At 52.5% G+C, this 21,730-nt stretch overlaps 1 non-coding gene across 1 annotated transcript; it reads left to right on the top strand.

Annotated features, from left to right (window-relative positions):
• The first annotated feature begins 18,618 nt into the window (after window positions 1-18,618).
• On the top strand, window positions 18,619-18,737 carry LOC145390796 (5S ribosomal RNA). Its single transcript, XR_013895710.1, has one exon. It is a non-coding gene; the product is annotated as a 5S ribosomal RNA (ribosomal RNA).
• Window positions 18,738-21,730: the final 2,993 nt, after the last annotated feature.

Here is a 21,730-nt window from a genome sequence, read left to right as displayed (position 1 = left end):
CGACCCTCTCCACCATCTCAAACGCCGCCTCCACCACCTACACACTCAACAAGACCTGGCGCCCGACACGAATCACTCCAACCCATACAGACCTGGTCAGTCCGTAGTCGTTGCACACCTGCCCGCCCCCTCCAAAACCTCCCCCCGATTTAATGGCCCCTTCAAAATAATTTGAGTACCCAACCCATACCAAGTCATCATCGATCAACAGGGACAACACCGCACATACCAAAATCGCCACGTGTGACCCTTCCACCCACCCAACACTGACCACCCCCGCGCCCGCCCGACCTACACCTCTTCCCGCACACCTGTCCATACCAACCTTTCTGAGAATTACCCCCCAGACTCCTACTCCTACTCCTTCTGACCCCCACCCTCCACCTCACCGACAACCAGCCTACCCCCCGACACACCACCACCACCGCCTACACCACCACCACTGCCCGAGACCACCACCCCTCCACAACTCACAACTCACCTCCGTACCACCTGTCCACCCACCACCTCCCGACCCACACAGCCCCCACCGCCCACATCACCACCACCGCCCAAAGCCACCACCTCCGCAGACCTCACCACTCACTACCCTACCACCTGCACACCCACCACCCCCCACCCCCTCGACCATTCTCATTATACGCGCCGCACTGCATCCCCACTCGCCTCCCCCCCTAACAGCCGCACGCCTTCACCACCACCACATGCACAACCACCCTCACCACCCACACCAACCCTCACTACCACCACCACCAGATCAGGACGCCTCTCACGCCCACCCTCGAGATACACCTCAATACCACCGCCCATCGCACACCCATCCCACCACCCACCACCACCACGTACCCCCCCCACCCCAAACACCTCCCCCATAACCCTCCCCCTCCACCAAGCACGATGGAATCTTCCCAAGTCCCAATTCCCCAAGGTACAACGCTCCTTCTACCGAACCATCCCCCATAAAACCACCAATCTCCCCTCACTCTCCAGCATTCAGCTTTCATCTCCTCACCAGGCACCATTCCCCGAGATGAAAGTGACAAGAGTACACTGGCTACCCGACGACCGCACACATGCCAGAATCCGAGAGACCCACCACCTTCTCCAACTCCTACACCGGACCGACCATCCATCCTCCCTCTGGCTCACTCCCAACCCCCATCAGGAGCCTAACACCTTCACCACCCACTGGGTCAGCCTCCTCCAACACCTCACCCCGGCCCACCAGACATCCACCTCCACCACCTACCACCTCCAGTCACGGGGTCGTGACTTTTACAATGCAGAGGGTGGTAAAATGCCCGCCGTGCCCGCCGCTGGACCTCCCACCTCACCACCCCCCACCCCACCACCGGGCCGCCACCACACCACCACCCCAGGAGGACACAACGATGGGGTTAGTGACTCCAATCAAGAGGGTCACCAGGACACTACGGTCCTGGGCCCTTGTTCCTCGCAACTGCCCAAACACCAGGTGACTGGCGAAAGGCAACTACCTTGCGGGTGGAACAACTGTCGTCAGAAGAGGGATGGGACTGAACTAGCTTCAGTCCCAAGTAACACCGTATTGATGGCAATTGTCACACCCTCTAGGGCAGGAGGCCCAAGGCTACGGCCTAATAAAGTGTACGAGGGTAAGGCGACCCAAGGCTCCGGCCTTAGTACACCCCGGAGAGAGAGTTGCCCCAGTGCATCCCTCTCCTGCTGTTCTCTCCTACAGGAGCAACACCGTGCCGATGGCTCCTATACGTGGTGGAGAAGGAGCGGCCCTGTACGCCCTTCAGTTGCCTCTGGTCGGAAAGATCAGCTCCCGGCTACGGCCAGAGTACGTACCAGGGTAAAGAGCCCCTGCTATCGTACGTGTAGCTTTTCCCTACTACGGGAGCAACACCGCACCGACGGTCCCTATACGTGACGGGGAAGGAGCGGCCCTGTACGCCCTTCAGTTGCTCTCTGTAAGACGGGTAGGCATCCGGCTCCGGCCGTGGCATGTACCAGGGTAGAGAAGCCCCTGAAGATAGCCTCAGTACGTACTGGAGAGAGTGTGGCCTCTGTGCCCCTCACTCCGGCTTGTCCCCTACTACAGGAGCAACACCGCGCCGATGGTCCCTATACGTGGCGGGGAAGGAGTGGCCCTGTACGCCCTTCAGTTGCTCCTTGTACGCTGGGTAAGCTCACGGCCACAGCCAACGTGCGTACCAGGGTAAGGCGACCCAAGGCTCCGGCCTCAGGACGTACCAGAGGACACAAGTGACGTGAGTCCTTCTCCAGCCTCTTCCCCCTGTGGGAGCCCTTCATCGCCACCCGGGCATATAGCCCCGGAGGTGACACTAGAGTGGTGGCAAGGCCCGATATCGGACCTACCTCCTACGCCTGGGAGATCCTTGTTCCTGCCCGAGTCCCGAAGGAGAAGCTGCCGCAGCCCAGCCCTGTCGGCGCCTCTCCCTCTAGGCGCCTCTCCCTCTAGGCTCCCGCAGTCCCAGGACACCCAGGACAGACCCACTGGCTCCCGACGAAGGCGATCCTGGCTCCCTCACTCCACGGAGCCAGAGATGACAGGCCCGGCTGCTCCAGCTGGTCGGCCTCAGTCCCAAGGGCCACCTCTCAGGTCGAGGCCCCCAGACGGGAGGGCCTCCCTGCACCCCACCGATGAGTGTGACCTGGGCAGTGACTCCCCTGCGGGTAATCCCTTGCCCTCTGCAGGCCAGGTCCCCCTAGGGCTCTACCCTCACGCCCTTGTCACGGAGTGAACATTACCCAGGAGATACAGGTAAATAGTGACGGCCCTTGTGTCGAGAACAAATCTGGGAAAAGAACAGTGAACAGTGACGAAGTGAAGAACAGTGCAGTTACCAATAGTCCAAAAGAACTCAGTGTCGGCAGGACAGAGAATGAACCTTAGAGTAATTATCCAAGTCCTTCCAATAAAAGAACTTTCTGTGAAGGCATAAGGCTAGGGTGCATGGGCCAGTCAAAAGCCTGAGTGTGAGTGTCGCCGTGACCAGGTGACTGTGTCAAGTGTCGCTATCCGCACCCTATCTTATTTATAGTAATATTTCCCCTACAGACTCCCAATCTTGTTAATCCCCTTTGTGATCAGTTCAGTGTATATCCTGCCTAAAACTGACACATAGACAATACCGTATATAATTCAAGATATCCCTGTATGAGCATTGTAGTGTGTACTGAGTGTAACTATATTTTGTGGCGCTGAATGTTAACTCTGTGTCCCTGTTTCCCTGTATCTCAAATATCACTCTGTGTTGTATTGTAACGGTTAGAATTAAGGTAATAGATGTGTTAAAGTGTATTGCCTGGTTTTTATGTCCTGTTCCTTTGTTGGTGCTTTACTTCCGGTCTAGAAAGAGGACCCCGCTTCAGTCGCTAGTGTTTTTAGGACGAGAAGTCGCCTTAAAAACATCAGCATAACAAAACTTTCACTTTCATTACTCCTAGTATATATACTCGTATTCTTTATATTACTACTCATTTACATTTCTATTTACATTCTCTATTTTATTTACATTATTAACATTTCTGTTTTATTTACACTGTTATGCACTGTCACTTGCAGTAACTTATAAAACTATTTTCCACTGTTCACTTATATTCACATTCATTTCTTTCACTTGCTGTTTATACATTATTTGCACATTATTTACTTTTCCACTTGCACTGTTTTAGAGTCACCAGAAAGATCGTAGTCATTGTCCATCATTTTCATTGATAAATTAGCCAGTTTACGTTCCACAGCAGTCTCTTAGCCCTTTACCCCTTTCCACACGAGGTTTAGTAGAGGTAGAGGTCACAGGGCCCTTTGCATGGGGCTAAAAGGCGGCGGAATTGGACAGGCGCGAATCCGACGTGGTTTCACCTTGAAAGACGACAGTAAACTGAATGCTGTGGCCTAAGGGCAGTGAAGGGCAGCCAATGTCAGCGTGGTGACAGCTGCTAATATATACGCTTTGAAATGATTGGGAGGAAATCTAGACAATACATACTAAATTAGGTAGTTCCAGGTGAATGTAAATATCACTTAGGCTTCTCCCTTCCTTTCTTATATATATTTTTATGATGAGAACAGGTCATATGGCATATTTCAAGGGGAAATAAACAGGGAAAATTAGCGAACGAGTGCACGTGAGGTGTTGCCAGGTGAAATTAGCCCATTCCAGATGTATGGCAGTATCAATTACCTTTTCTCTTTCTTTTATATATTATTTTGTATAAGAATAGGGCAAAGGGCACTTTTCAATGGATAAAATGAGTGGAAAAATCCGTCCAGCATTTGTGTAGGCAGCTGGTCAGGCGGGATGAAAGGGTAATGGAGAGGAGGTAAGGAGGGGGGGGGGTCAAGAACAGGAGAAAAATGGCTAAATTGTCAACAGTGGATGGGAGTATAGGTGACATTAGCAGAACTAAGTATAGCTGGACACTGGTAGTACTGATAGATGATACAAGCCACCACTTGAAAGCATGGGCGAATTCAAAATAACACAGAATCACAAAAGTGAAGCCCCGCAGTATGATCCCTTGCTCCCGAGCATCACGAAAGTGACGCTCCACGGTTAAGGGGTTAAAAAGGAGTTATTAAAAAGGAGTTATAATAATTATTCCCGCAGTTTTTTTGCAGGAATAACTATTAGCCTTTTCATCACAAAATGTTTACATTTTATTATCTTTGTTTCCATACCTATCCTGAGTCCACAATGACTGATTCTGATAAAAAAGGCGAAAAAACAAAATGATTTCTGCATATTACTGGCGCGTCGCGATCTCCATAATTTCGCACCGTCACCAGTCTGTACACCTCTACCCTCGTGGATTGAGCAGGCAAGAATGGTCCGAGGATTCCGGAAAGTGGGTTGAAGCAGGCTGCCTGCTCTGACACGCTCGACCCCGCTTCTTCTATGAACAACCCCACTTGTTTGTATGATTTAATTCTTGGAGCAGGTTGGCACCGGTAACCCACGCGGGTAAACCTGCTTTCTCTATGAACGCACCCTAGGACCTTATCAGCTAACCAGCAACATCATTGCCCTCCAAGCTTCGCCTTACATCCCACACTGCTGCCAACCATGTAATAACCAAAATGAAACTTAAGAAATTAATCATACTGTCCTGGCCAAGATTCGGTTTCAGGCCCTCGTGCTTCACAGTTGTGCACGTTACCGCTGAACCAGAGAGGATCCTCGCTTTGCCTCTAAGGAACGCGGGCTTTCATAGACCCCATTACAGGAGAAACTGGAAAATCGGCCTTACAATAACATAACAGTGGATGTTCAACATGCAAATCTTTTTAGGTAGTGGCATGCATCATCCACCCACTTGATGTAATGCTTCCTACTTCTTCCTAATGTGACTACACTGAATGACAAGTCTAATGGTTTTCTGTAATCCGAGATACAGTATATAATGCTGAGTGGTCACCATATAACCAAATACCTGTGTGATGTGGTGCTTACAATGGTGACCCTGTTGACTGAGTGGAGAGATATAAATACAGTGCTCATCCAAGAACCAAACCTCCACATCCTTCCCTGCACCTCACTGTCGTGATGCATTGTCCATTGCAAGAGAACATTGGTACATTGCATGGGGAGGCCCTGCAGAGGTGATTGCTTGTCTGCAATTAATAGGCCTGCTCATCCAGAAAGACCAGGGTTGTTATTAATAGTTACTACTACAGTACTGATACAGCATTACAGGTACTTCTACTACTTGTATCACTGCCACCATCACTACTCCTACTACTACTGCTACACTACCACTACTACTACTACAACACAACAGTCACAGCTGTCATCAAGAGCTCCTGTTTATAATCTGTTGCTGCGATATCCTGTATTTCAAAAGTTTTTGAATCTATTCTTTTGCAAAAATCCTTAAAGCACCGTTTTGACTGCCAGCATGGGTTCTGCCAGGAACACACAACTTCCCTTTCAGACTCCTGGTCCTCCTCTTCTTCGAACTTTGGCGAAAGCTTTTCCATTGCAGTTGACATCTCAGAGGCTTTCAAGCGAATCTGGCATAAATCTTTAATTTCTAAACCGCCCTTTTAAAATTTATATCTGAAGTACCCACCCTAACGAGAGACCACAGAAGGGGTGGCACAATACCCAACCCACGAAGGAGCCACGGCCCAGGTGTCACAACACCCACTCCAGAGGGAGACCATGGTGAGGTGCATAGGGCCTGCATAAGGCCCACTCAAGACGGCCCTATGTCCCCTCCTATCTTGCGCCTCTCTTCCCCTCAAGGGAGCCAGGAGCAGGAATGCCACCCTGACAAACTACTCTTCAGCCAGGCCAGCATTTGCCAGGATCGGGGTGGGACTTGTAGCTATACAGTCCCAGGCAGCATGATGACAATGGCCAGCAACCTCACCAAGGAAGAGACAGCCACCATACGTTCGCCTGCTGCTACCCCCTGCAGGACTGCGGTGACAGCACTGGGAAAGGGACGGCCACCGTACGCCCTTCACCTGCAGCCTCTCCTGGGAACAGCACCAGGGTGACGGCCACTGTCCACATATGGTGATCGGCCACCGTATGACTCCCTGCCATGACCCCAGAGAACTGCAGAACGCGGCAACGGCCACTGTCCGCGCCAGGGAAGGATCGGCCACCATCCTTCCTTCACCTGCCGCCACCTTAGGAAACAGGACCGCGGTAACGACCACCGTTCGCACCAGGGAAGGGACGGCCACCGTATGCCCTTCTCCTGCTGTCTCAGGGGCACATGGAACTGCGACAATGGCCACCGTCCACGTCGGGGAGGGATTGGCCACCGTACGACCCTTGTCCACTGCCCTTGTGACTACCCTCATGGAGGACATCCCTTGTTTGCCTCACCACCCATCCAGAGGCCAAGTGGGACACCCTTCTCTCTCTCTCTCCCCACAGGAGCAGTTCCCAGGTGGAGATGAAGCTGGAGGAGATCTGGTGAGGCCCCGTAGTAAGTCTGGGAGTCCATGCTCTACAGCCAGTGCCCCGGTGACGCCCCTCGCTGTCGGACTCCACAGGGAAGGGATGCTGCAGGCAGCTCCTGATGGCGACTCAACCTGGGCACAACCGCAGCCCCAAGTGCCCAGGGGCACCCACAGGACTCCGGGGTGTGATCTCCCCAGCCCCTTTGGCAAGCAGTCCTCCTCTAGGAGCAGGCACGGGCAAGCCCACCTGCTTGCCCTGTTCAACCCCAGTCCTGAGGGCCGCCCTTCACACCAAGGCCCCACTAGGAAAAAGCCTCCCTCCACGCTGCCCAGGAGCCCAATCCGGATGCCCAAGCCCCTGGCAGTAGCCCCATGCTCCTGCAGGAGGACATGCCTGGCGAGGTTCCTCCCACATGCGGACGACATCTGTGAGCAGCCCAAGACCACAGCAGCCCGGGCCAGAGTCCACTTGTCCTGTGGTGTCCTTTGCCTGTTCAGTGTATAATATTAATAGTGTATTCTGTTTGAGTTTTAACAAAGGTAATATATGTGTAAAGTTGGTTGACCCGAGTTTTTATGCCCTGTTCCTCTTGTTGTATATCTAGACCCAGTCTTGAAAGGGAACCCCAGCTCAGTAGCTCATGTTTAGAGGACAAGAAGTTGACCCTTGAACACGTAGCATAACATTGGTGGCTAGTGGAGGTTCTTGATCCGGTCAAAAAGCATTGAGGAACCTAAGGGAAAATTTAACAAAATGGCGGCCAAACTACATGTACAATTACCAAAGTTCGACCCCGAACAGTATGATATTAATACATACCTGCCCATGGTTAAGCCACTACTGGACATAGGATTTGATCACGACAGAAAGAAGATAGCAGTTACCCTGCCACACCTGGGCAAGGCAGTGTCAAGTATTCCCGTCAAGATTGTCCCAGAGCTGACATGGGTGCAATTTACCCAAATTGTGACTCAGGCAGTCACGCCATCCTTGGGGAAAATCGTAGCTCTGTCACAGCTCGACACCCTCACCTACGACGGACACCTGGACAACCCACTTATCCAGGCCAGGCGACTTGTCACTGCCGCATGCCCGGAAACAAATACAGTCACCCGGGAGCAGCATATATTTAATTCATTACTGAGGATCCTCCCCAGAAACATAAGGGAACACTTCATAATATACAACCCCACAGGAGACTCACCAAAGACGTCCAGCTCGTGCGGCACCTCTCAGCTGCCTGCTTGACCCCACAGCACATCAATGCAGTCAGTAAGTTCCCCACCCAGAGGATGACACCACAACCACAAACCATGGACGCCTCCCAGCCATGCAAGCCCTTCAACAACATGCACCATACGCAGGGCACACCCTACCAAGAGACGCCCCAACCCCATGGAGAATATGGATCTTACTGGTATGTAGGAGGGCTACTGAGCCTTGGGAGCAGGCTGTGAAGACTTTGCCCAAAGCCGGACACATTAAAAAAAAAAGTGGGAATTCTCTGCCTGCAGCCGCAGTTGCCCTCTCCACGACATCCATGAGCAACTAAAGGTTGCTCGGCGCAGGACAACCACCCAAGGGTGCCGCAAAGTCTCCTCACTAGATGACGAGGGCACCGAGGATGACGTCTCATACACCGACTACACTGATCCCAGGGAAGTGGAGCCCAAAAAGGAAGACGCCTCACAACAGCTGGATTTTTAGTACCACACCCGCACCTCTCCATGGTGGCGGGGCCATCTCACAGAAATATCGGTCCCCAGCCAACGACAAGATGAGACTGGATAGGGTAAAAGCCAGGCTACTGGTCAACATGGGATCAGCCAGATCTTGCCTCTACAGCCATTTCTACTCCTGCCACATCTCGGCTTTCGACCGGCTTCTCCCTACCTCAGCTTACCCCATAGATGCGGGGGATGGCCCCCTGCCAACACGTGGGGAAACTCGGGCCGTACATGCCAACACCCACCAGAAAGAATCCACCCAACACAAATTCATTACCTTCGACTTGATCTGCCATGACTATGATGGCTACTTGGGGCTAGACCTCCTGCAGAAGTTACATACCAGCATCGACTGTCACAAACAACGTCTCCATTTTCAAAAGCCTCCAGACCCCCCCTCCCAGCCACTTTTCATGTGCACACCCCCATCCCCCCAATCTATCCCCCACCATGTCCTCCACCCTGCCCCTGCCCCCCCACTCCTCCACACCCCACCTTCCCCACAACCATTGCCTCCGCCCTAACCATACCCCCCAACATGAAGCCCGAACAGACCCACCGGAACCTCCATCCTGTTCTCCCCCAGCCTACCACCTGGAGCCTTCTCCTCCTGCCTACTGTCTCCCACCTCCCTCCCCCCCACCTCAGAGCAGTGCGCATCGCCAACCTCTCCACCACCCCCCTCACCCTCCCCAAAGGATTAGTGGTTGGAGAAATGGAGGAGGCAGAACCATGTACAAACCCCCTCCTCCCCTGCCACCATATCCCTCCCCCCTCCTGAACACCTCTCACCCCACTAAGCTGACAGCCTATGACACCTTCTCCTGGACTTCCAAGACCTATTTTCGTCAGGACCAGCAGACATTGGCCACACCACATACCTGACGCATGAGATCCAAACCACAGGACCACCTGTTCACCAACCATCATGGTGGAAAAAACCCACACAACAGGCTGAGGAAGACTGGCAGGTCCAGGAAATGCTTGATGCCGGCATCATCTCCCCATCCACCAGCCCATGGTCCTCTCCAGTCATCCTGATTAATATGAAGGATGGCACCATGCGCTTCTGTATGGACTATAGATGACTACTCGTAAATGACATGACCACCAAGGACGCCACCCCTCTACCCAGGATAGACGACTCCTTTGACTCCCTATCCGGGGCATCCTGGTTCTCCACCTTGGATCTACAGTTAGGATATTGGCAAGTCCCCATACATCCAAAGGACACAGGAAAACCAGCCTTCTTGACCAGTAACGGGAAACATTATGAGTTCAGTGTCCTCCCTTTCAGACTCTGCAATGCCTCTGCCACGTTTTCCTGACTGATGGAGTCAGTCCTCAGTGGCCTCAACAGGGAAATCTGCCTGGTGTACCTGGACGATGTAATCATTTTCAGTCGGACATGGGCCAACCACCACCAGCACCTCAAGCAAGTCTTCCTGCACATCCACCAGGGAGGACTTAAGCTTAAACCATCAAAATGCGTCCTGACTGAACAGTCTGTCTCCTTCCTGGGCCACATGGTCTCGAAGGAAGGCATATCACCCAACCCTGACTAACTGAGGGCTATTGCAGACCTCCCCCTACCACAAGACGTCCACAAAGTGAGCGCCTTTCTCGGCCTCACATCTTACTACCGGCGCTTTGCACAGGGTTTCACCAACATTGCAAAACCCCTCCACGATTTGACCAAAAAAGATGAGCCTTTCATCTGGACCGACGATTGAGTCACAGCATTCCACACTCTCAAAACCAAACTCATCACCACTCCGGTTGTTCCATTTCCCAACTACACCTTGCCTTTTCACCTGTATACCAACGTGTCCCTAGTGGCAATCGGCACTGTCCTAACCCTGGTCCATGAGGAGCGAGAGCAGATAATCGCCTGTGCCAGCCACACCCTCATCCAAGCTGAGAAAAACTACGCTGCCACCAAACGTGAGTGCCTGGACATTATGTGGCCATTGGAGCACTTTCTTCCCTACCTCTACAGCATTCATGTCACCATCATAACAGACCACCAGTCCCTGCAATGGCTACGCCAGTCCCACACCCACAACGCCCAGCTGCTCAGGTGGAGGAAAACTCTTGAAGAGTTTGATTGCGAAATCTCTATCGACCCGGCAAACTACGCACCAATATCGACTACGCACCCGCCTGCCAATGAACTCCATCAACGCCATCTCCAGCCTCCTACACCAGTGGGAGAACCGAGAGTGCCCTCACTGGATGCTGCCCCAGGTGTTCTCTAAGCTCCACAGGTATGGCAATCACCTGTTCACCCAGGCCGGACACATAGTCCTCGACCCAGACACCGCCCTCGATGCAATGACCCAACTACTTTCTGACAGTGGCATCCATCTCAGCACCAAAAAACTACTGCAAGTGTTTAACAATATTTATTGGATGCCCAGCCCCTCAAACCTGGCCAAGCAGGTCATCCAGGCCTGCCGGGCCTGCGTGTTAGGCAAGGACATCACCTGAACACCTGGCCCGTCAGGAAACATCACCGCCCACAAACATTGGCAACTATTGTCCGTGGATGTAGTTGGCCCCCTACCACCCAAAGCCAGTTACAAATACATGATTACCTTCATGGACAGTTACTCAAAATTCCTCATCACCTGCCCAGACAAGGAACACCACACCATGGCCATGGCCAACGCACTTGTCTGCCACATCTTTTCCTACTTTGGCATCCCCCAAGCCCTTCACTCAGGCAATGCCTCGGAATTTCCTAGCAAAATCTGGAAAGAACTCGCCACCATCTTCGGCTACCAAATCTCCCACTCCTCTCCCTACTGGCCCCAAGTGAACGGAGTGTGAGAGACATGCCAACGTACCCTTCTCAGCCAAGTGCGGGCCCGAATACAGGAAACAAAGAGTGAAGACCATGTGAAAATTATGCAATGGGGGATGAACACCTGTCCCCGAGAAGACAGTATCATCCCCCATGAACGGGTGTTTGGAGAAACCTCCCTCCTCCTACCCCTACGACACTACCTCCAACCCCCCCCTCCACATCCCCCATGTCCGACCCCCTTCACCACATAAAAAGCTGGCTGCACCTTACAGAAACACCAAGACTTACAACCTGACATCAACCCATCCAAACCCTACACGCCAGGAAACTCAGTAGTGGTTGCACAGTTGCCGATCCCAAGCAAGATCTCACCACGGTTTGAGGGACCCTACACTGTCATCAATGTCCCCAACCCCTATCAAGGTACCATTCAACATCACAACACCAGGCGCACGTATCAAAACTGCCACGTGCAACTATTTTGTCCCCCACCTGGCACTGTCCAAAAACGCTGCACCCACTCCACCCCCCACCACACCACCCGCCATCCCAGACTATGCATCTGACTCATACGCCTCCTATTTCACACCCTCCTCCTTCTCATCCTTGCCTATCCCCCCTTCCACAACAACCTCCCCCACCCCACCCTCCACCCACTCCACACCATCCCCACGGGCCCCCAACGTATCCCTGGCGACCTCACCTGACACCTCACCTCCCGCCACCACGCCTCCACCACAGGACACAAAGGCCCAGCCACCTAGCCAGGAGACCCCCCACCCATACCCAGTCACCTCACATCACCAACACCACACACCACCTGCTGCCACCCCTACACCCACACAGTTCTCTTCCACACACACACCCTGCTCCACAACCACAACCTACACCAGACCACGCATCAGGCCCTCATCCACCACCACCACCACCACTCCACATACTCCACAGCCAAGGCAATCAACCACTCACCCACACCTGGCTGCCGCACCACGTGGCCCCACCACCTCTCCAACCACACCGTCCTCACCACCACCACAACCAGATCCGGCCACCTCTCCTGCCCACCAGCGAGGTACACAGCCACACCCTCACCCACACCCCGAACGTCATCGGAACCACCCTCACCCACCCCCACCACACCCAGCACAACCCATAACACTGAGAATATGCCAGGTGCAATGGAAACTTCCACCGACCCAATCCTCCAGGGAGAGGATTTGCACCTGCCCTCAGAACTCCCATGAAACCCAGGTTGCCTCACCCGTCGCCAGCATTAAGCCAGGAGACATCGGCTGCTCACCACCACCAGAAATGAAAATATTTTGCATGACTTGGACCCCTGCCCAGGGGAAATGCCAATGTATCCGAGGGACACTTCTCTGCCTCCTCCTGAAGACACCGCAAACCTCCACCCTCCACATCACCTATGCCCCGTACCAGGAACCAAACCCACCCACCCACTACTGGGCCACTCTCCTCCACCACCTCACACCAACCCACCGGATCGCCACCTCGGATACCTACCACCTCCAGCCACAGGGATGTGACTTTTTTCCCACCGATGGTAGTGAAATACCCACCCCATTGGGAGATCACGGAAGGAGTGGCGCAATACCCACCCCATGGAGGAGCCACAGTCCAAGTGTCGCAACACCCTCCCCAGAGGGAGACCACGGGGAGGCACATAGGGCGTGCGTAAGGCCCACTCAAGATGGGCCTATGTCCCCTACTACCTTGCTCCCCTCTTCCCCTCAAGGGAGCCAGGAGCAGGAATGCTGCCCTGGCAAACTACTCTTCAGCCGGGCCAGCACTCCCAGGCAACACTGCGATGACAGCCACCATCCTCATCGGGGAAGAGATGGCCACCGTACGCTCTTCTGCTGCTACCCCCTGCAGAACTGCGGCGAAGGCCACCATCCGTGCCAGGAAAGGATTGGATATCGTCCATCCTTCATCTGCCGCCTCCTCAGGGAGAAGGACCACGGTGACGGCCACAGTCCGCACCGGGGAAGGGACGGCCACTGTATGCCCTTCGTTTGCTGTCTCAGGGGTAAGTGGAACCACAATGACGGCCATCGTCCGCATCGGGGAGGGATTGGCCACCGTACGACCCTCGTCAACTGCCCTTGTGACTATCCTCATGAAGGACGTCCCTTGCTTCCCTCACCACCCATCCATAGGCCGAGCGGGAAATCCTTCCCTCTCTCCCCATAAGATCAGTTCCCAGGCGGAGTTGCAGCCGGAGGAGATCTGTCAAAGCCCCGTAGTGAGCCTGGGAATCCGTGCTCTGCAGTCAGTGCCCCAGCGATGCCCCTCACTGTTGGACTCCGGGGGGAAGGGACGCCGCAGGCAGCTCCTGACAGCGACTCAACCCATGCCGGACCGCAGCCCACAGGTGCCTAGGGGCACTCCCAGGACTCCGGGGTGTGCTTTCCCCAGCCCTATTGGCAAGCAGTCCTCCTCCAGGAGTGGGCACAGGCAAGCCTGAGTGCTTGCCCTGATCGACCCCAGCCCCGAGGGCTGCCCTTCACACCAAGGCCCCACTAGGGAAGGACTTCCCTCCACGTCACCCAGCAGCCCACTCCGGATGCCCCAGCCTCCGGCAGTAGTCCTGTGTCTCCTGCAGGAGGGCATGCCTGACGAGGTTCCTTCCACACCCGGATGACACCTGTGAGCAGCCCAAGACCACAGCAGCCCAGACCAGAGTCCACTTGTCCTATGGTGTCCTTTGCCTGTTCAGTGTATAATATTAATATTGTATTCTGTCCTGAGTTGTAACAAAGGTAATATACTGAGTTGTAACAAAGGTAATATACTGAGTTGTAACAAAGGTAATATAAGGTTGGTTGACCCGAGTTTTAGTGCCCTGTTCCTCTTGTATATTCTAGACCCGGTCGTGAAAGGGAACCCCAGCTCAACAGCTCGTGTTCAGAGGACAAGAAGTTGACCCTCGAACACATAGCATAACACTATCCTTCTATCAGTGCCTTCATCGCTTGCTTCCTTTCTTGTCATTGTATAGCTGCTGTTGCAAGTGGCCTCTAACACAGTCTATCTCAGTGTGCATACATGTGCGTGACAGGGACGGGTATATTCCCTTATTCCACAACACACCTGTGTACCATAGTCGCAACTTTATATCACCTATAATACATCTGCATGACATAGACAAGATATAGGCTGTCTTATGTTACACTCGCTTGACATGGGACATAGGGATATCTCACTTATTATATACTTACATGACATGGAGGAGGTGATACTGTTTCACAGTATTCTCGCGTGACATGGACACACAGAGTACAGTAATCCCTCCACTATCCGATGTAATAGAGCCAAAGGCATGTCTGGAAAGTGGTCCTGTCCGGATAGTGGGCCCCAGCCTCCTGGACTTGTACTTATGGACTCTAACTCAGAAAAACACCTATACAACTCTGGATATGCATAGCACCTATTTAAGACCCAAATCACACCAATAAGGGACAGAAAAGACTGGAATAAATGCAAAAGAACCATAAAATGAGGTTTTAGAGTTGAGTTTATATAATATTAAACATTCTGGGTACTTACAACAAGTCCCTGGCTCCTGGACTGGTACTTATGGACCCTAACCTAGCCTAACTCAGAAAAACACCTCCCTACTGCACCTGCATAACACCTAAGACCCTATTTACTCTGACAGTAAACAGGAGTTCCTGAAGCACCTGCAGTACACTGTACAGGAAATCTTGCACTGAACTTAGTCATTTGCACTCAGAATTTCATTCTCTTAACACTGCAAACTCTAGTCTTACTTGCGGTCCATTGTACCTTAATGAAATAAGTGTTGCACTCTGCACTTAATATCTTTCGTTTTCGTTTTTAAAGGCTCCAGCATGCTTGCATGTGTTGGCCTTGGTCACCTAATGGCGGCTCTCCACGCTGCACGATCCAATCCAGCCTCCCTGTTCATTCCCTTAACCCTGAGGTCACATTTAATGACCTCGTCCCATGTCTTTCTCGGTCTGCCCCTCACAGCCCCACCCCCAATATTAACACTTCTCACCTTCCTCACCCAATTATCATCCTCCATCTTCTCCACATGTCCAAACCATCTCAATCTACCTCTCCTCATCACAACACCAATACACTCCAGTCCCATCCTACCTCTCAACTCTTCCATCGTAAACCCAGCCCCTCCAGGCCTTGGATGCAGGAACGCACTGCACATCCACCTAATCATTGTCATTTCTGTACGTCTGAGCCGGCGAATATCTACCTCCTTCACTGCCCAGGTCCCACTACCATACAGCATTACACTCCTAACACATGCTGCATACATAGACCCCTTAGCACGTAGGGAGAGTCCTCTCAATGTCAGGAGAGGCAAGAGCTCCCTGAACTTCTTCCAACCTCTTCTCACCCTAGCCGCAGAGCTAGCTCCAGCCCCACCTCCAGCACACAACATGTCTCCCAAATAACACAACTCTTCCACACACTCAAGAGATTCACCAGCAAGTTCAATCCTTTCACGTCTAACAATCTCCATCTGCTCACCCTGACACACCGTCAACATAAAATCAGCATTATCTTCCATTCTACCTCTGATACCACTACATCTCTTATGCACTCATTTATCACAAACACCGCACAAGATGTAATTACTTCCCACGCCCTTGTGGCAAACTGCACGTGGCCACTCTCCCTCATCTTTGACAGTACCGCCACCAACCCTAGATATCATCACTTTTGTTTTATCTGCATTTACCCTTAAGCCCTTGTGCCCCATACCATCTCTCCACTTCCTAAACCTTTCCTCCGCCTCCCTTTCGTTCTCTGCAATCAACACCAAATCATCAGCATACAACAACTCCCATGGGAGTCCGTTTCTAAAGTCACGTGAAAGGGCTTCAAGTACCATGACAGATTAGGTCAGATTAGGTAAATTTTTGTTAGGATAGAGTTTAAATTTTTAGGCCAATTTAAGGTTAGCCAAGCTTTCTCATTGCCCACTTCACCACTTCTCTAGGGACTGTCAAAGGCCTTTTCCAAATCAACAAAAACAAAATGAAGATCCCTTCTCCTACCAATATATTTTTCCTGAAGCTGTCGAACAATGAATATAGCATCAGTGGTCCCCCTATCTGGCATAAACCCAAACTGCATCTCATTTATATTCACTCTTTCTCTAATCATACCTTCTAAAACTCTCTCCATTACCTTCATTATCTGATCTAAAAGCTTTATACCTCTATAATTTCCTGTTTCCAGGGCATCACCCTTCCCTTTATACACATTTACAATTACACTCTTCAGCCAATCATCTGGGACAACACAGTCATAAATAATCCTATTTATCAGGTCAGTGACTAACCTCACCCCTATATCGCCTGAGGCCTTCAACATTTCGGCAGTCAATCCAGACACACCTGCTGCCTTCCCCACCTTCATCCTGCCTATTGCCTCACTCACAGTAGCAGCATCAATCAAAGGCCAAGGGCCAGACACTGAATCTGCTGGCTCCAAACCTTCCCTGTCCCAGTCAAACTCCTCATTCAGCAACCGATTATAATGCTCTCTCCATGCATCTTTAACATCCTCACTGTTCACCACTACCCTTCCTTCATCGTTCTTCACACACTGATCACCTATAATATCCCGATTATCACGCTTCACCTGACCTGCCACCCTAAATATCATATTTTTCCTTTCCCCATGATTTAGGTTATCAAGTAATAGTCTCTGTGACTCAGACTTTGCCCTGTATACCTCTCTTCTAGCCCTCCACTTGGCAGCCAAATATTCCTCTTTGCTACCACCCTTCTTCCATTCCCGGAAAAGCCTTCTTTTCTCCTTAACTGCAGCTTCTACACCCTCATCCCACCACCATGTTACTTTATGTCTTGGTGGTCCTCTTGTCCAACCGCATGTTATATCAGTAAACTCAAGAAATTGTTCTTGAGGGCTCTGTACTGTTCATTAACGCCTCTGTCTACAACTCCCTGTTCAGCCACCACTCTCCTCAACTCGCTATAGCAGGCATCCCTTACTACTTGGTTTTTCAGCTTCCATATTTTCCTCCTAGGTACATAAGTCCTCTTTTTCATCACTTGTTCTTTAACCCTTTCAGGTCTCAAATAGGTCACAAGGTCACGTTTGAGAGACGCATTTTTTTGAAAAAAGTCAAGGTTTGCAAATAAAGAAAGAAATATCATATTCATGCACAAGGAAGTAATACACATCTGCCTATAGAACATTAGAGCTCTACTCACTATACAAGTGCTGCAAAAATGATGGGAAGTTACGTAGCAAGTGGTGTGTGGTAGCGTATGAGTACTGCCGTCTCGGTGGGTAGGTGATTTCCTGGTGCATAGGCAGCATGATTGCATTGTTTGTTTCCATGTTTTTCCATAAAAAAAGTGTACTAATATATCTACATTATATCTCACGTGATTTGTGAATGATTCTTGAGATGTTTTCTTTATAAAAAACAAACTAAACAGTTACAAGATCCATATAAAACTATCACTTACTCGTCACTACTGATTATTTTTGTTATGCTGAGTGTTTTTAGGCCGACTCCTCGTTCTAAAAACACTAGCGACTGAGCGAGGTCCTCTTTCCGGACCGGAAGTAAAGCACCAACAGAGGAACAGGACAAAAACTAGGCAGTATACCTGAACACATCTATTGCCTTAATTCTAAAACCGTTACAATATAACTCTGAGTGATATTTAAGATACAGGATACAGGGACACAGAGTTAGACTTTGATAGCACAAAATACAGTTGCACTTAACACACGATATGATACATGTATACCAATGTCTTTAGTTATTTATATGGAGATACCAGTATTTCATTTAAACCCAAAACATATATGCACTTGATAACAAGCGGAATAAACAAGGTTAAGAGTCCGTGGGGGGAATATTACTATAAAGAAGACAGGGTGCGGATCACGACACTCGACACAGTTACCTGGTCGCGACGGCACTTTACACAGGCTTTTGATTCTCCCGCGCACCCTGATCTTCATTCACAATTACGGAAAGTTCTTTTATTCTGGGACAGGTGTAATTACTCTGCTTTCTATGACTGGTGGTCTAAGTATTTTCTACTCTGCTGGGAATGTAATTCTTTTGGATTAATAACAATTGTCACTGGTTTTAGCCAACGGCCATACCACGTTGAGTACACCGCTTCCCGTCCGATCAGCGAAGTTAAGCAACGTTGGGTCTGGTTAGTACTTGGATGGGTGACCGCCTGGGAACACTAGATGCTGTTGGCATCCCTACGTGTCATGTGGGGTTGGTGGAGGATTAGTGCCCCTCCCTGTAAAACAATTAACTCTAAGCCCTTGGCCACCCCGCATCCCTACGTGTCATGTGGGGTTGGTGGAGGATTAGTGCCCCTCCCTGTAAAACAATTAACTCTAAGCCCTTGGCCACCCCGTTTGGGATACATGGCGTCTGGCAATGAATGAATGTCACTGGTTTTACATTAATCACACTCTGTCACTGTTCACTGTTCTTCTTCCCCTGGCTTATTTTCGGTATAAGGGTCGTCACTTATTTACCTGTGTTTCCTGGGTTGTTACACTCTGTCGTCGGGCGTGAGGAGAGGACCTCAGAGGGACTCTGCCTGTAACGGGCAACACATTATCCGCAGGGGAGTCACTGCCCGGGTCCGGGCCGTCGGTGAGGTGCAGGGAGGCCCTCCTGTCTGGGGGCCTCGACCTGAAGGAAGGCCCTTACCTCAGGGCCTCGTTGGTGGGGTGCAGGGAGGCCCTCCTGTCTGGGGGCCTCGACCTGAGAGATGGCCCTCGGGACTGGGGCCAAACAGCTGGAGGAGGTGGGCCTGGCGTCGGTGGCTCCGCAGGGTGAGGGAGTTGGGGTCGCCCTCGCCTGTAGTCTGCTGGGCTCGCCTGGGGGTCCTGGGGGTGCGGTCGTCTGCCAGGGGACGCGCCGTCAGGGTTGGACTGCGGCCTCGTCTCCTGCTGGTGCCTGCAAAGGACAGAGATTCCCAGGCGTGGAAGGCAGGTCCAGTCTCGGACTTTGCCACCACTCTGGCGACACCTCCGGGCAACACTCCCAGGTGGTGCTGAGCAGTTCCCACAGGGGAACGAGGTAGGCTGAGTGTACACTCTCCTATATACAGGGAGGGAAGCACAGAGGCGACTCTCTCTCAGGGGTCTGTCACAGCCGTGGCTCCAGGTCTTTTCACCCTGGGACCCACTTCTAGCTGTCTGCTAGGGCCTCCTGCCCTTGGAGTGGCTGAGGGTACTAACATCTCGGTGCACACTATTGGGCCTCCTGCCCTGGACGTGGCTGGGGGCACTGACACCTCGGTGCTCACTATAGGGCCTCCTGCCCTGGACTTGGCTGGGGGCACTGACACCTCGGTGCTCACTATAGGGCCTCTTGCCCTGGAAGTGGCTGAGGGCACTGACACCTTGGTGCACACTATTGGGCCTCCTGCCCTGGACGTGGCTGAGGGCACTGACACCTCGGTGCACACTATAGGACCTCCTACCCTGGACGTGGCTGAGGGTACTGGCACCTCGGTGCTCACTCTAGGCCGTAGCCTTGGGCCTCCTGCCCTTGAGGGTGTAACTATGGCCGTTGCCAAAACGTTACTTGGGACTGAAACCTGTTCAGTCCCACCTCACTGCTGACGATGGTTGTCCTGCCTGCAAGGTCGTTGCCGATCTTTGTTCACCTGGTGTCGGGGCAGTTGTGGGGAAAAGGGGCGCAGGTCAGTAGTGGACAGGTGACCCTCTTGCCCCGGGTCACTAGCCCCCCCGTTGTGTCTTCCTGGGGTGGTGGTGTGGTGGTGGCCCCGTGGTGGGGTGGGGGGTGGCGGGGTGGGTGGTCTGGTGGCGGGCATTTTACCACCCTCCGTGTCGAAAAAGTCACGACCTCGTGACTGCAGGTGGTAGGTGGTGGAGGTGGACGTCTTGTGGGCCGGGGTGAGGTGTTGTAGGAGGTTTGCCCAGTGGTGGGAGATGTTGTTGGGCTCCTGATGGGGGTTGAGAGAGAGACAGATGGAGGATGGATGGTCGGTCTGGCGTAGGAGGCGGAGAAGGTGGGATGTCCCCCGGATCCTGATGGGTGGTTGGTCGTGAGGGAGCCAGTGGACTCTGGTAACCTTCATCGTGGTGGTTGGTGCCTGGTGAAGAGACAGAAGCTATATGCTGGAGAGTGATGGGGGGTTGGTGCTTTTATGGGGAATGGGTCTGTGGGAGGAGCATTTCACTTTGGGGAATTGGGATTTGGGAGGATTCCATCGTGCTTGGTGGAGAGGGAGGGTGATGGGGGAGGTGTTTGGGGTAGGGGGGGTTTGTGGTGGTGGGTGGCAGGCCGGGCGTGCACTGGAGGGTGGTGCTGGAGTGTATCTGGATGGTGGGTGTGAAAGGCGGCCTGATCTGGTGGTGGTGGTGGTGAGTGTGGGTGTGGGTGGTGAGGGTGGTTGTGCACGTGGTGGTGGTGAAGGCGTGCGGCTATTGGGGGGTGAGGCGGGTGGGAGTGCGGTGTGGCGTGTATAATGGGCATGGTCATGGGGGAGGGGGGGGTGTTTGATGGGGTAGGTAGGGGAGTGGTGCATGTGCAGGTGGCGGGGGGGTGAGAAGTGAGGTGTGAGGAGGTGGCGGGTTGAGGCGGCGGTGGTGAGGTAGGTGGTGGAGGCGATGTGGTGTGGGAGGTGGTAGGATGATGGGTGGTAGACAGGGATGTGGTAGGCTGTGAGTGGGTGGTGGTGCTGGGTGGGGATGGTGATGTAGGCGGTGGAGGTGGTGAGTCGGGACCAGGTGTTATGGGGGGTGGTGTGGTTGTCGGTGAGGTGCTGGGTGGGGGTGAGAAGGAGTAGGAGTAGGAGTCTGGGGGGTAATTCTCAGAAATTTCTGTGTGGCCAGGTGTGTTGGAAGAGGTGCGGGGCGCACGGGTGTGGGGGTGGTCATTGTTGGGTGGGTGGAATGGTCGCACATGGCGATTGCGATACGTGCATTGTTGCTCTTGCTGATTTATGATTACTTGATAGGGGTTGGGGACTCGGGTTATGGTGAAGGGGCCAATGAATCGGAGTGAGATCTTATTGGGGGCAGGGAGGTGTGCCACGACAACGGATTGGCCAGGTTCGTATGGGTTGGTGTGGTTGGTGTCGGGTGTAAGGTCCTGTTGTGTTTGTAGGTGGTGGAGGCGGCGTTTGAGGTGGTGGAGAGGGTCAGTAGTGGAGGGCGGGGTGGGTGGCTGGAGGTGGTGGTGGAGGGGTAGGAGGAGCGGGGTT

This window comes from Coenobita brevimanus, chromosome 15 (genome assembly GCF_032717465.1).
Source record: "Coenobita brevimanus isolate Jiangsu-jjx chromosome 15, ASM3271746v2, whole genome shotgun sequence".
Classification (NCBI taxonomy): Eukaryota; Metazoa; Arthropoda; class Malacostraca; order Decapoda; family Coenobitidae; genus Coenobita; species Coenobita brevimanus.
The sequence above is the reverse complement of the archived record's forward strand: the minus strand, read 5'-3'. Positions and strand labels throughout refer to the sequence as shown.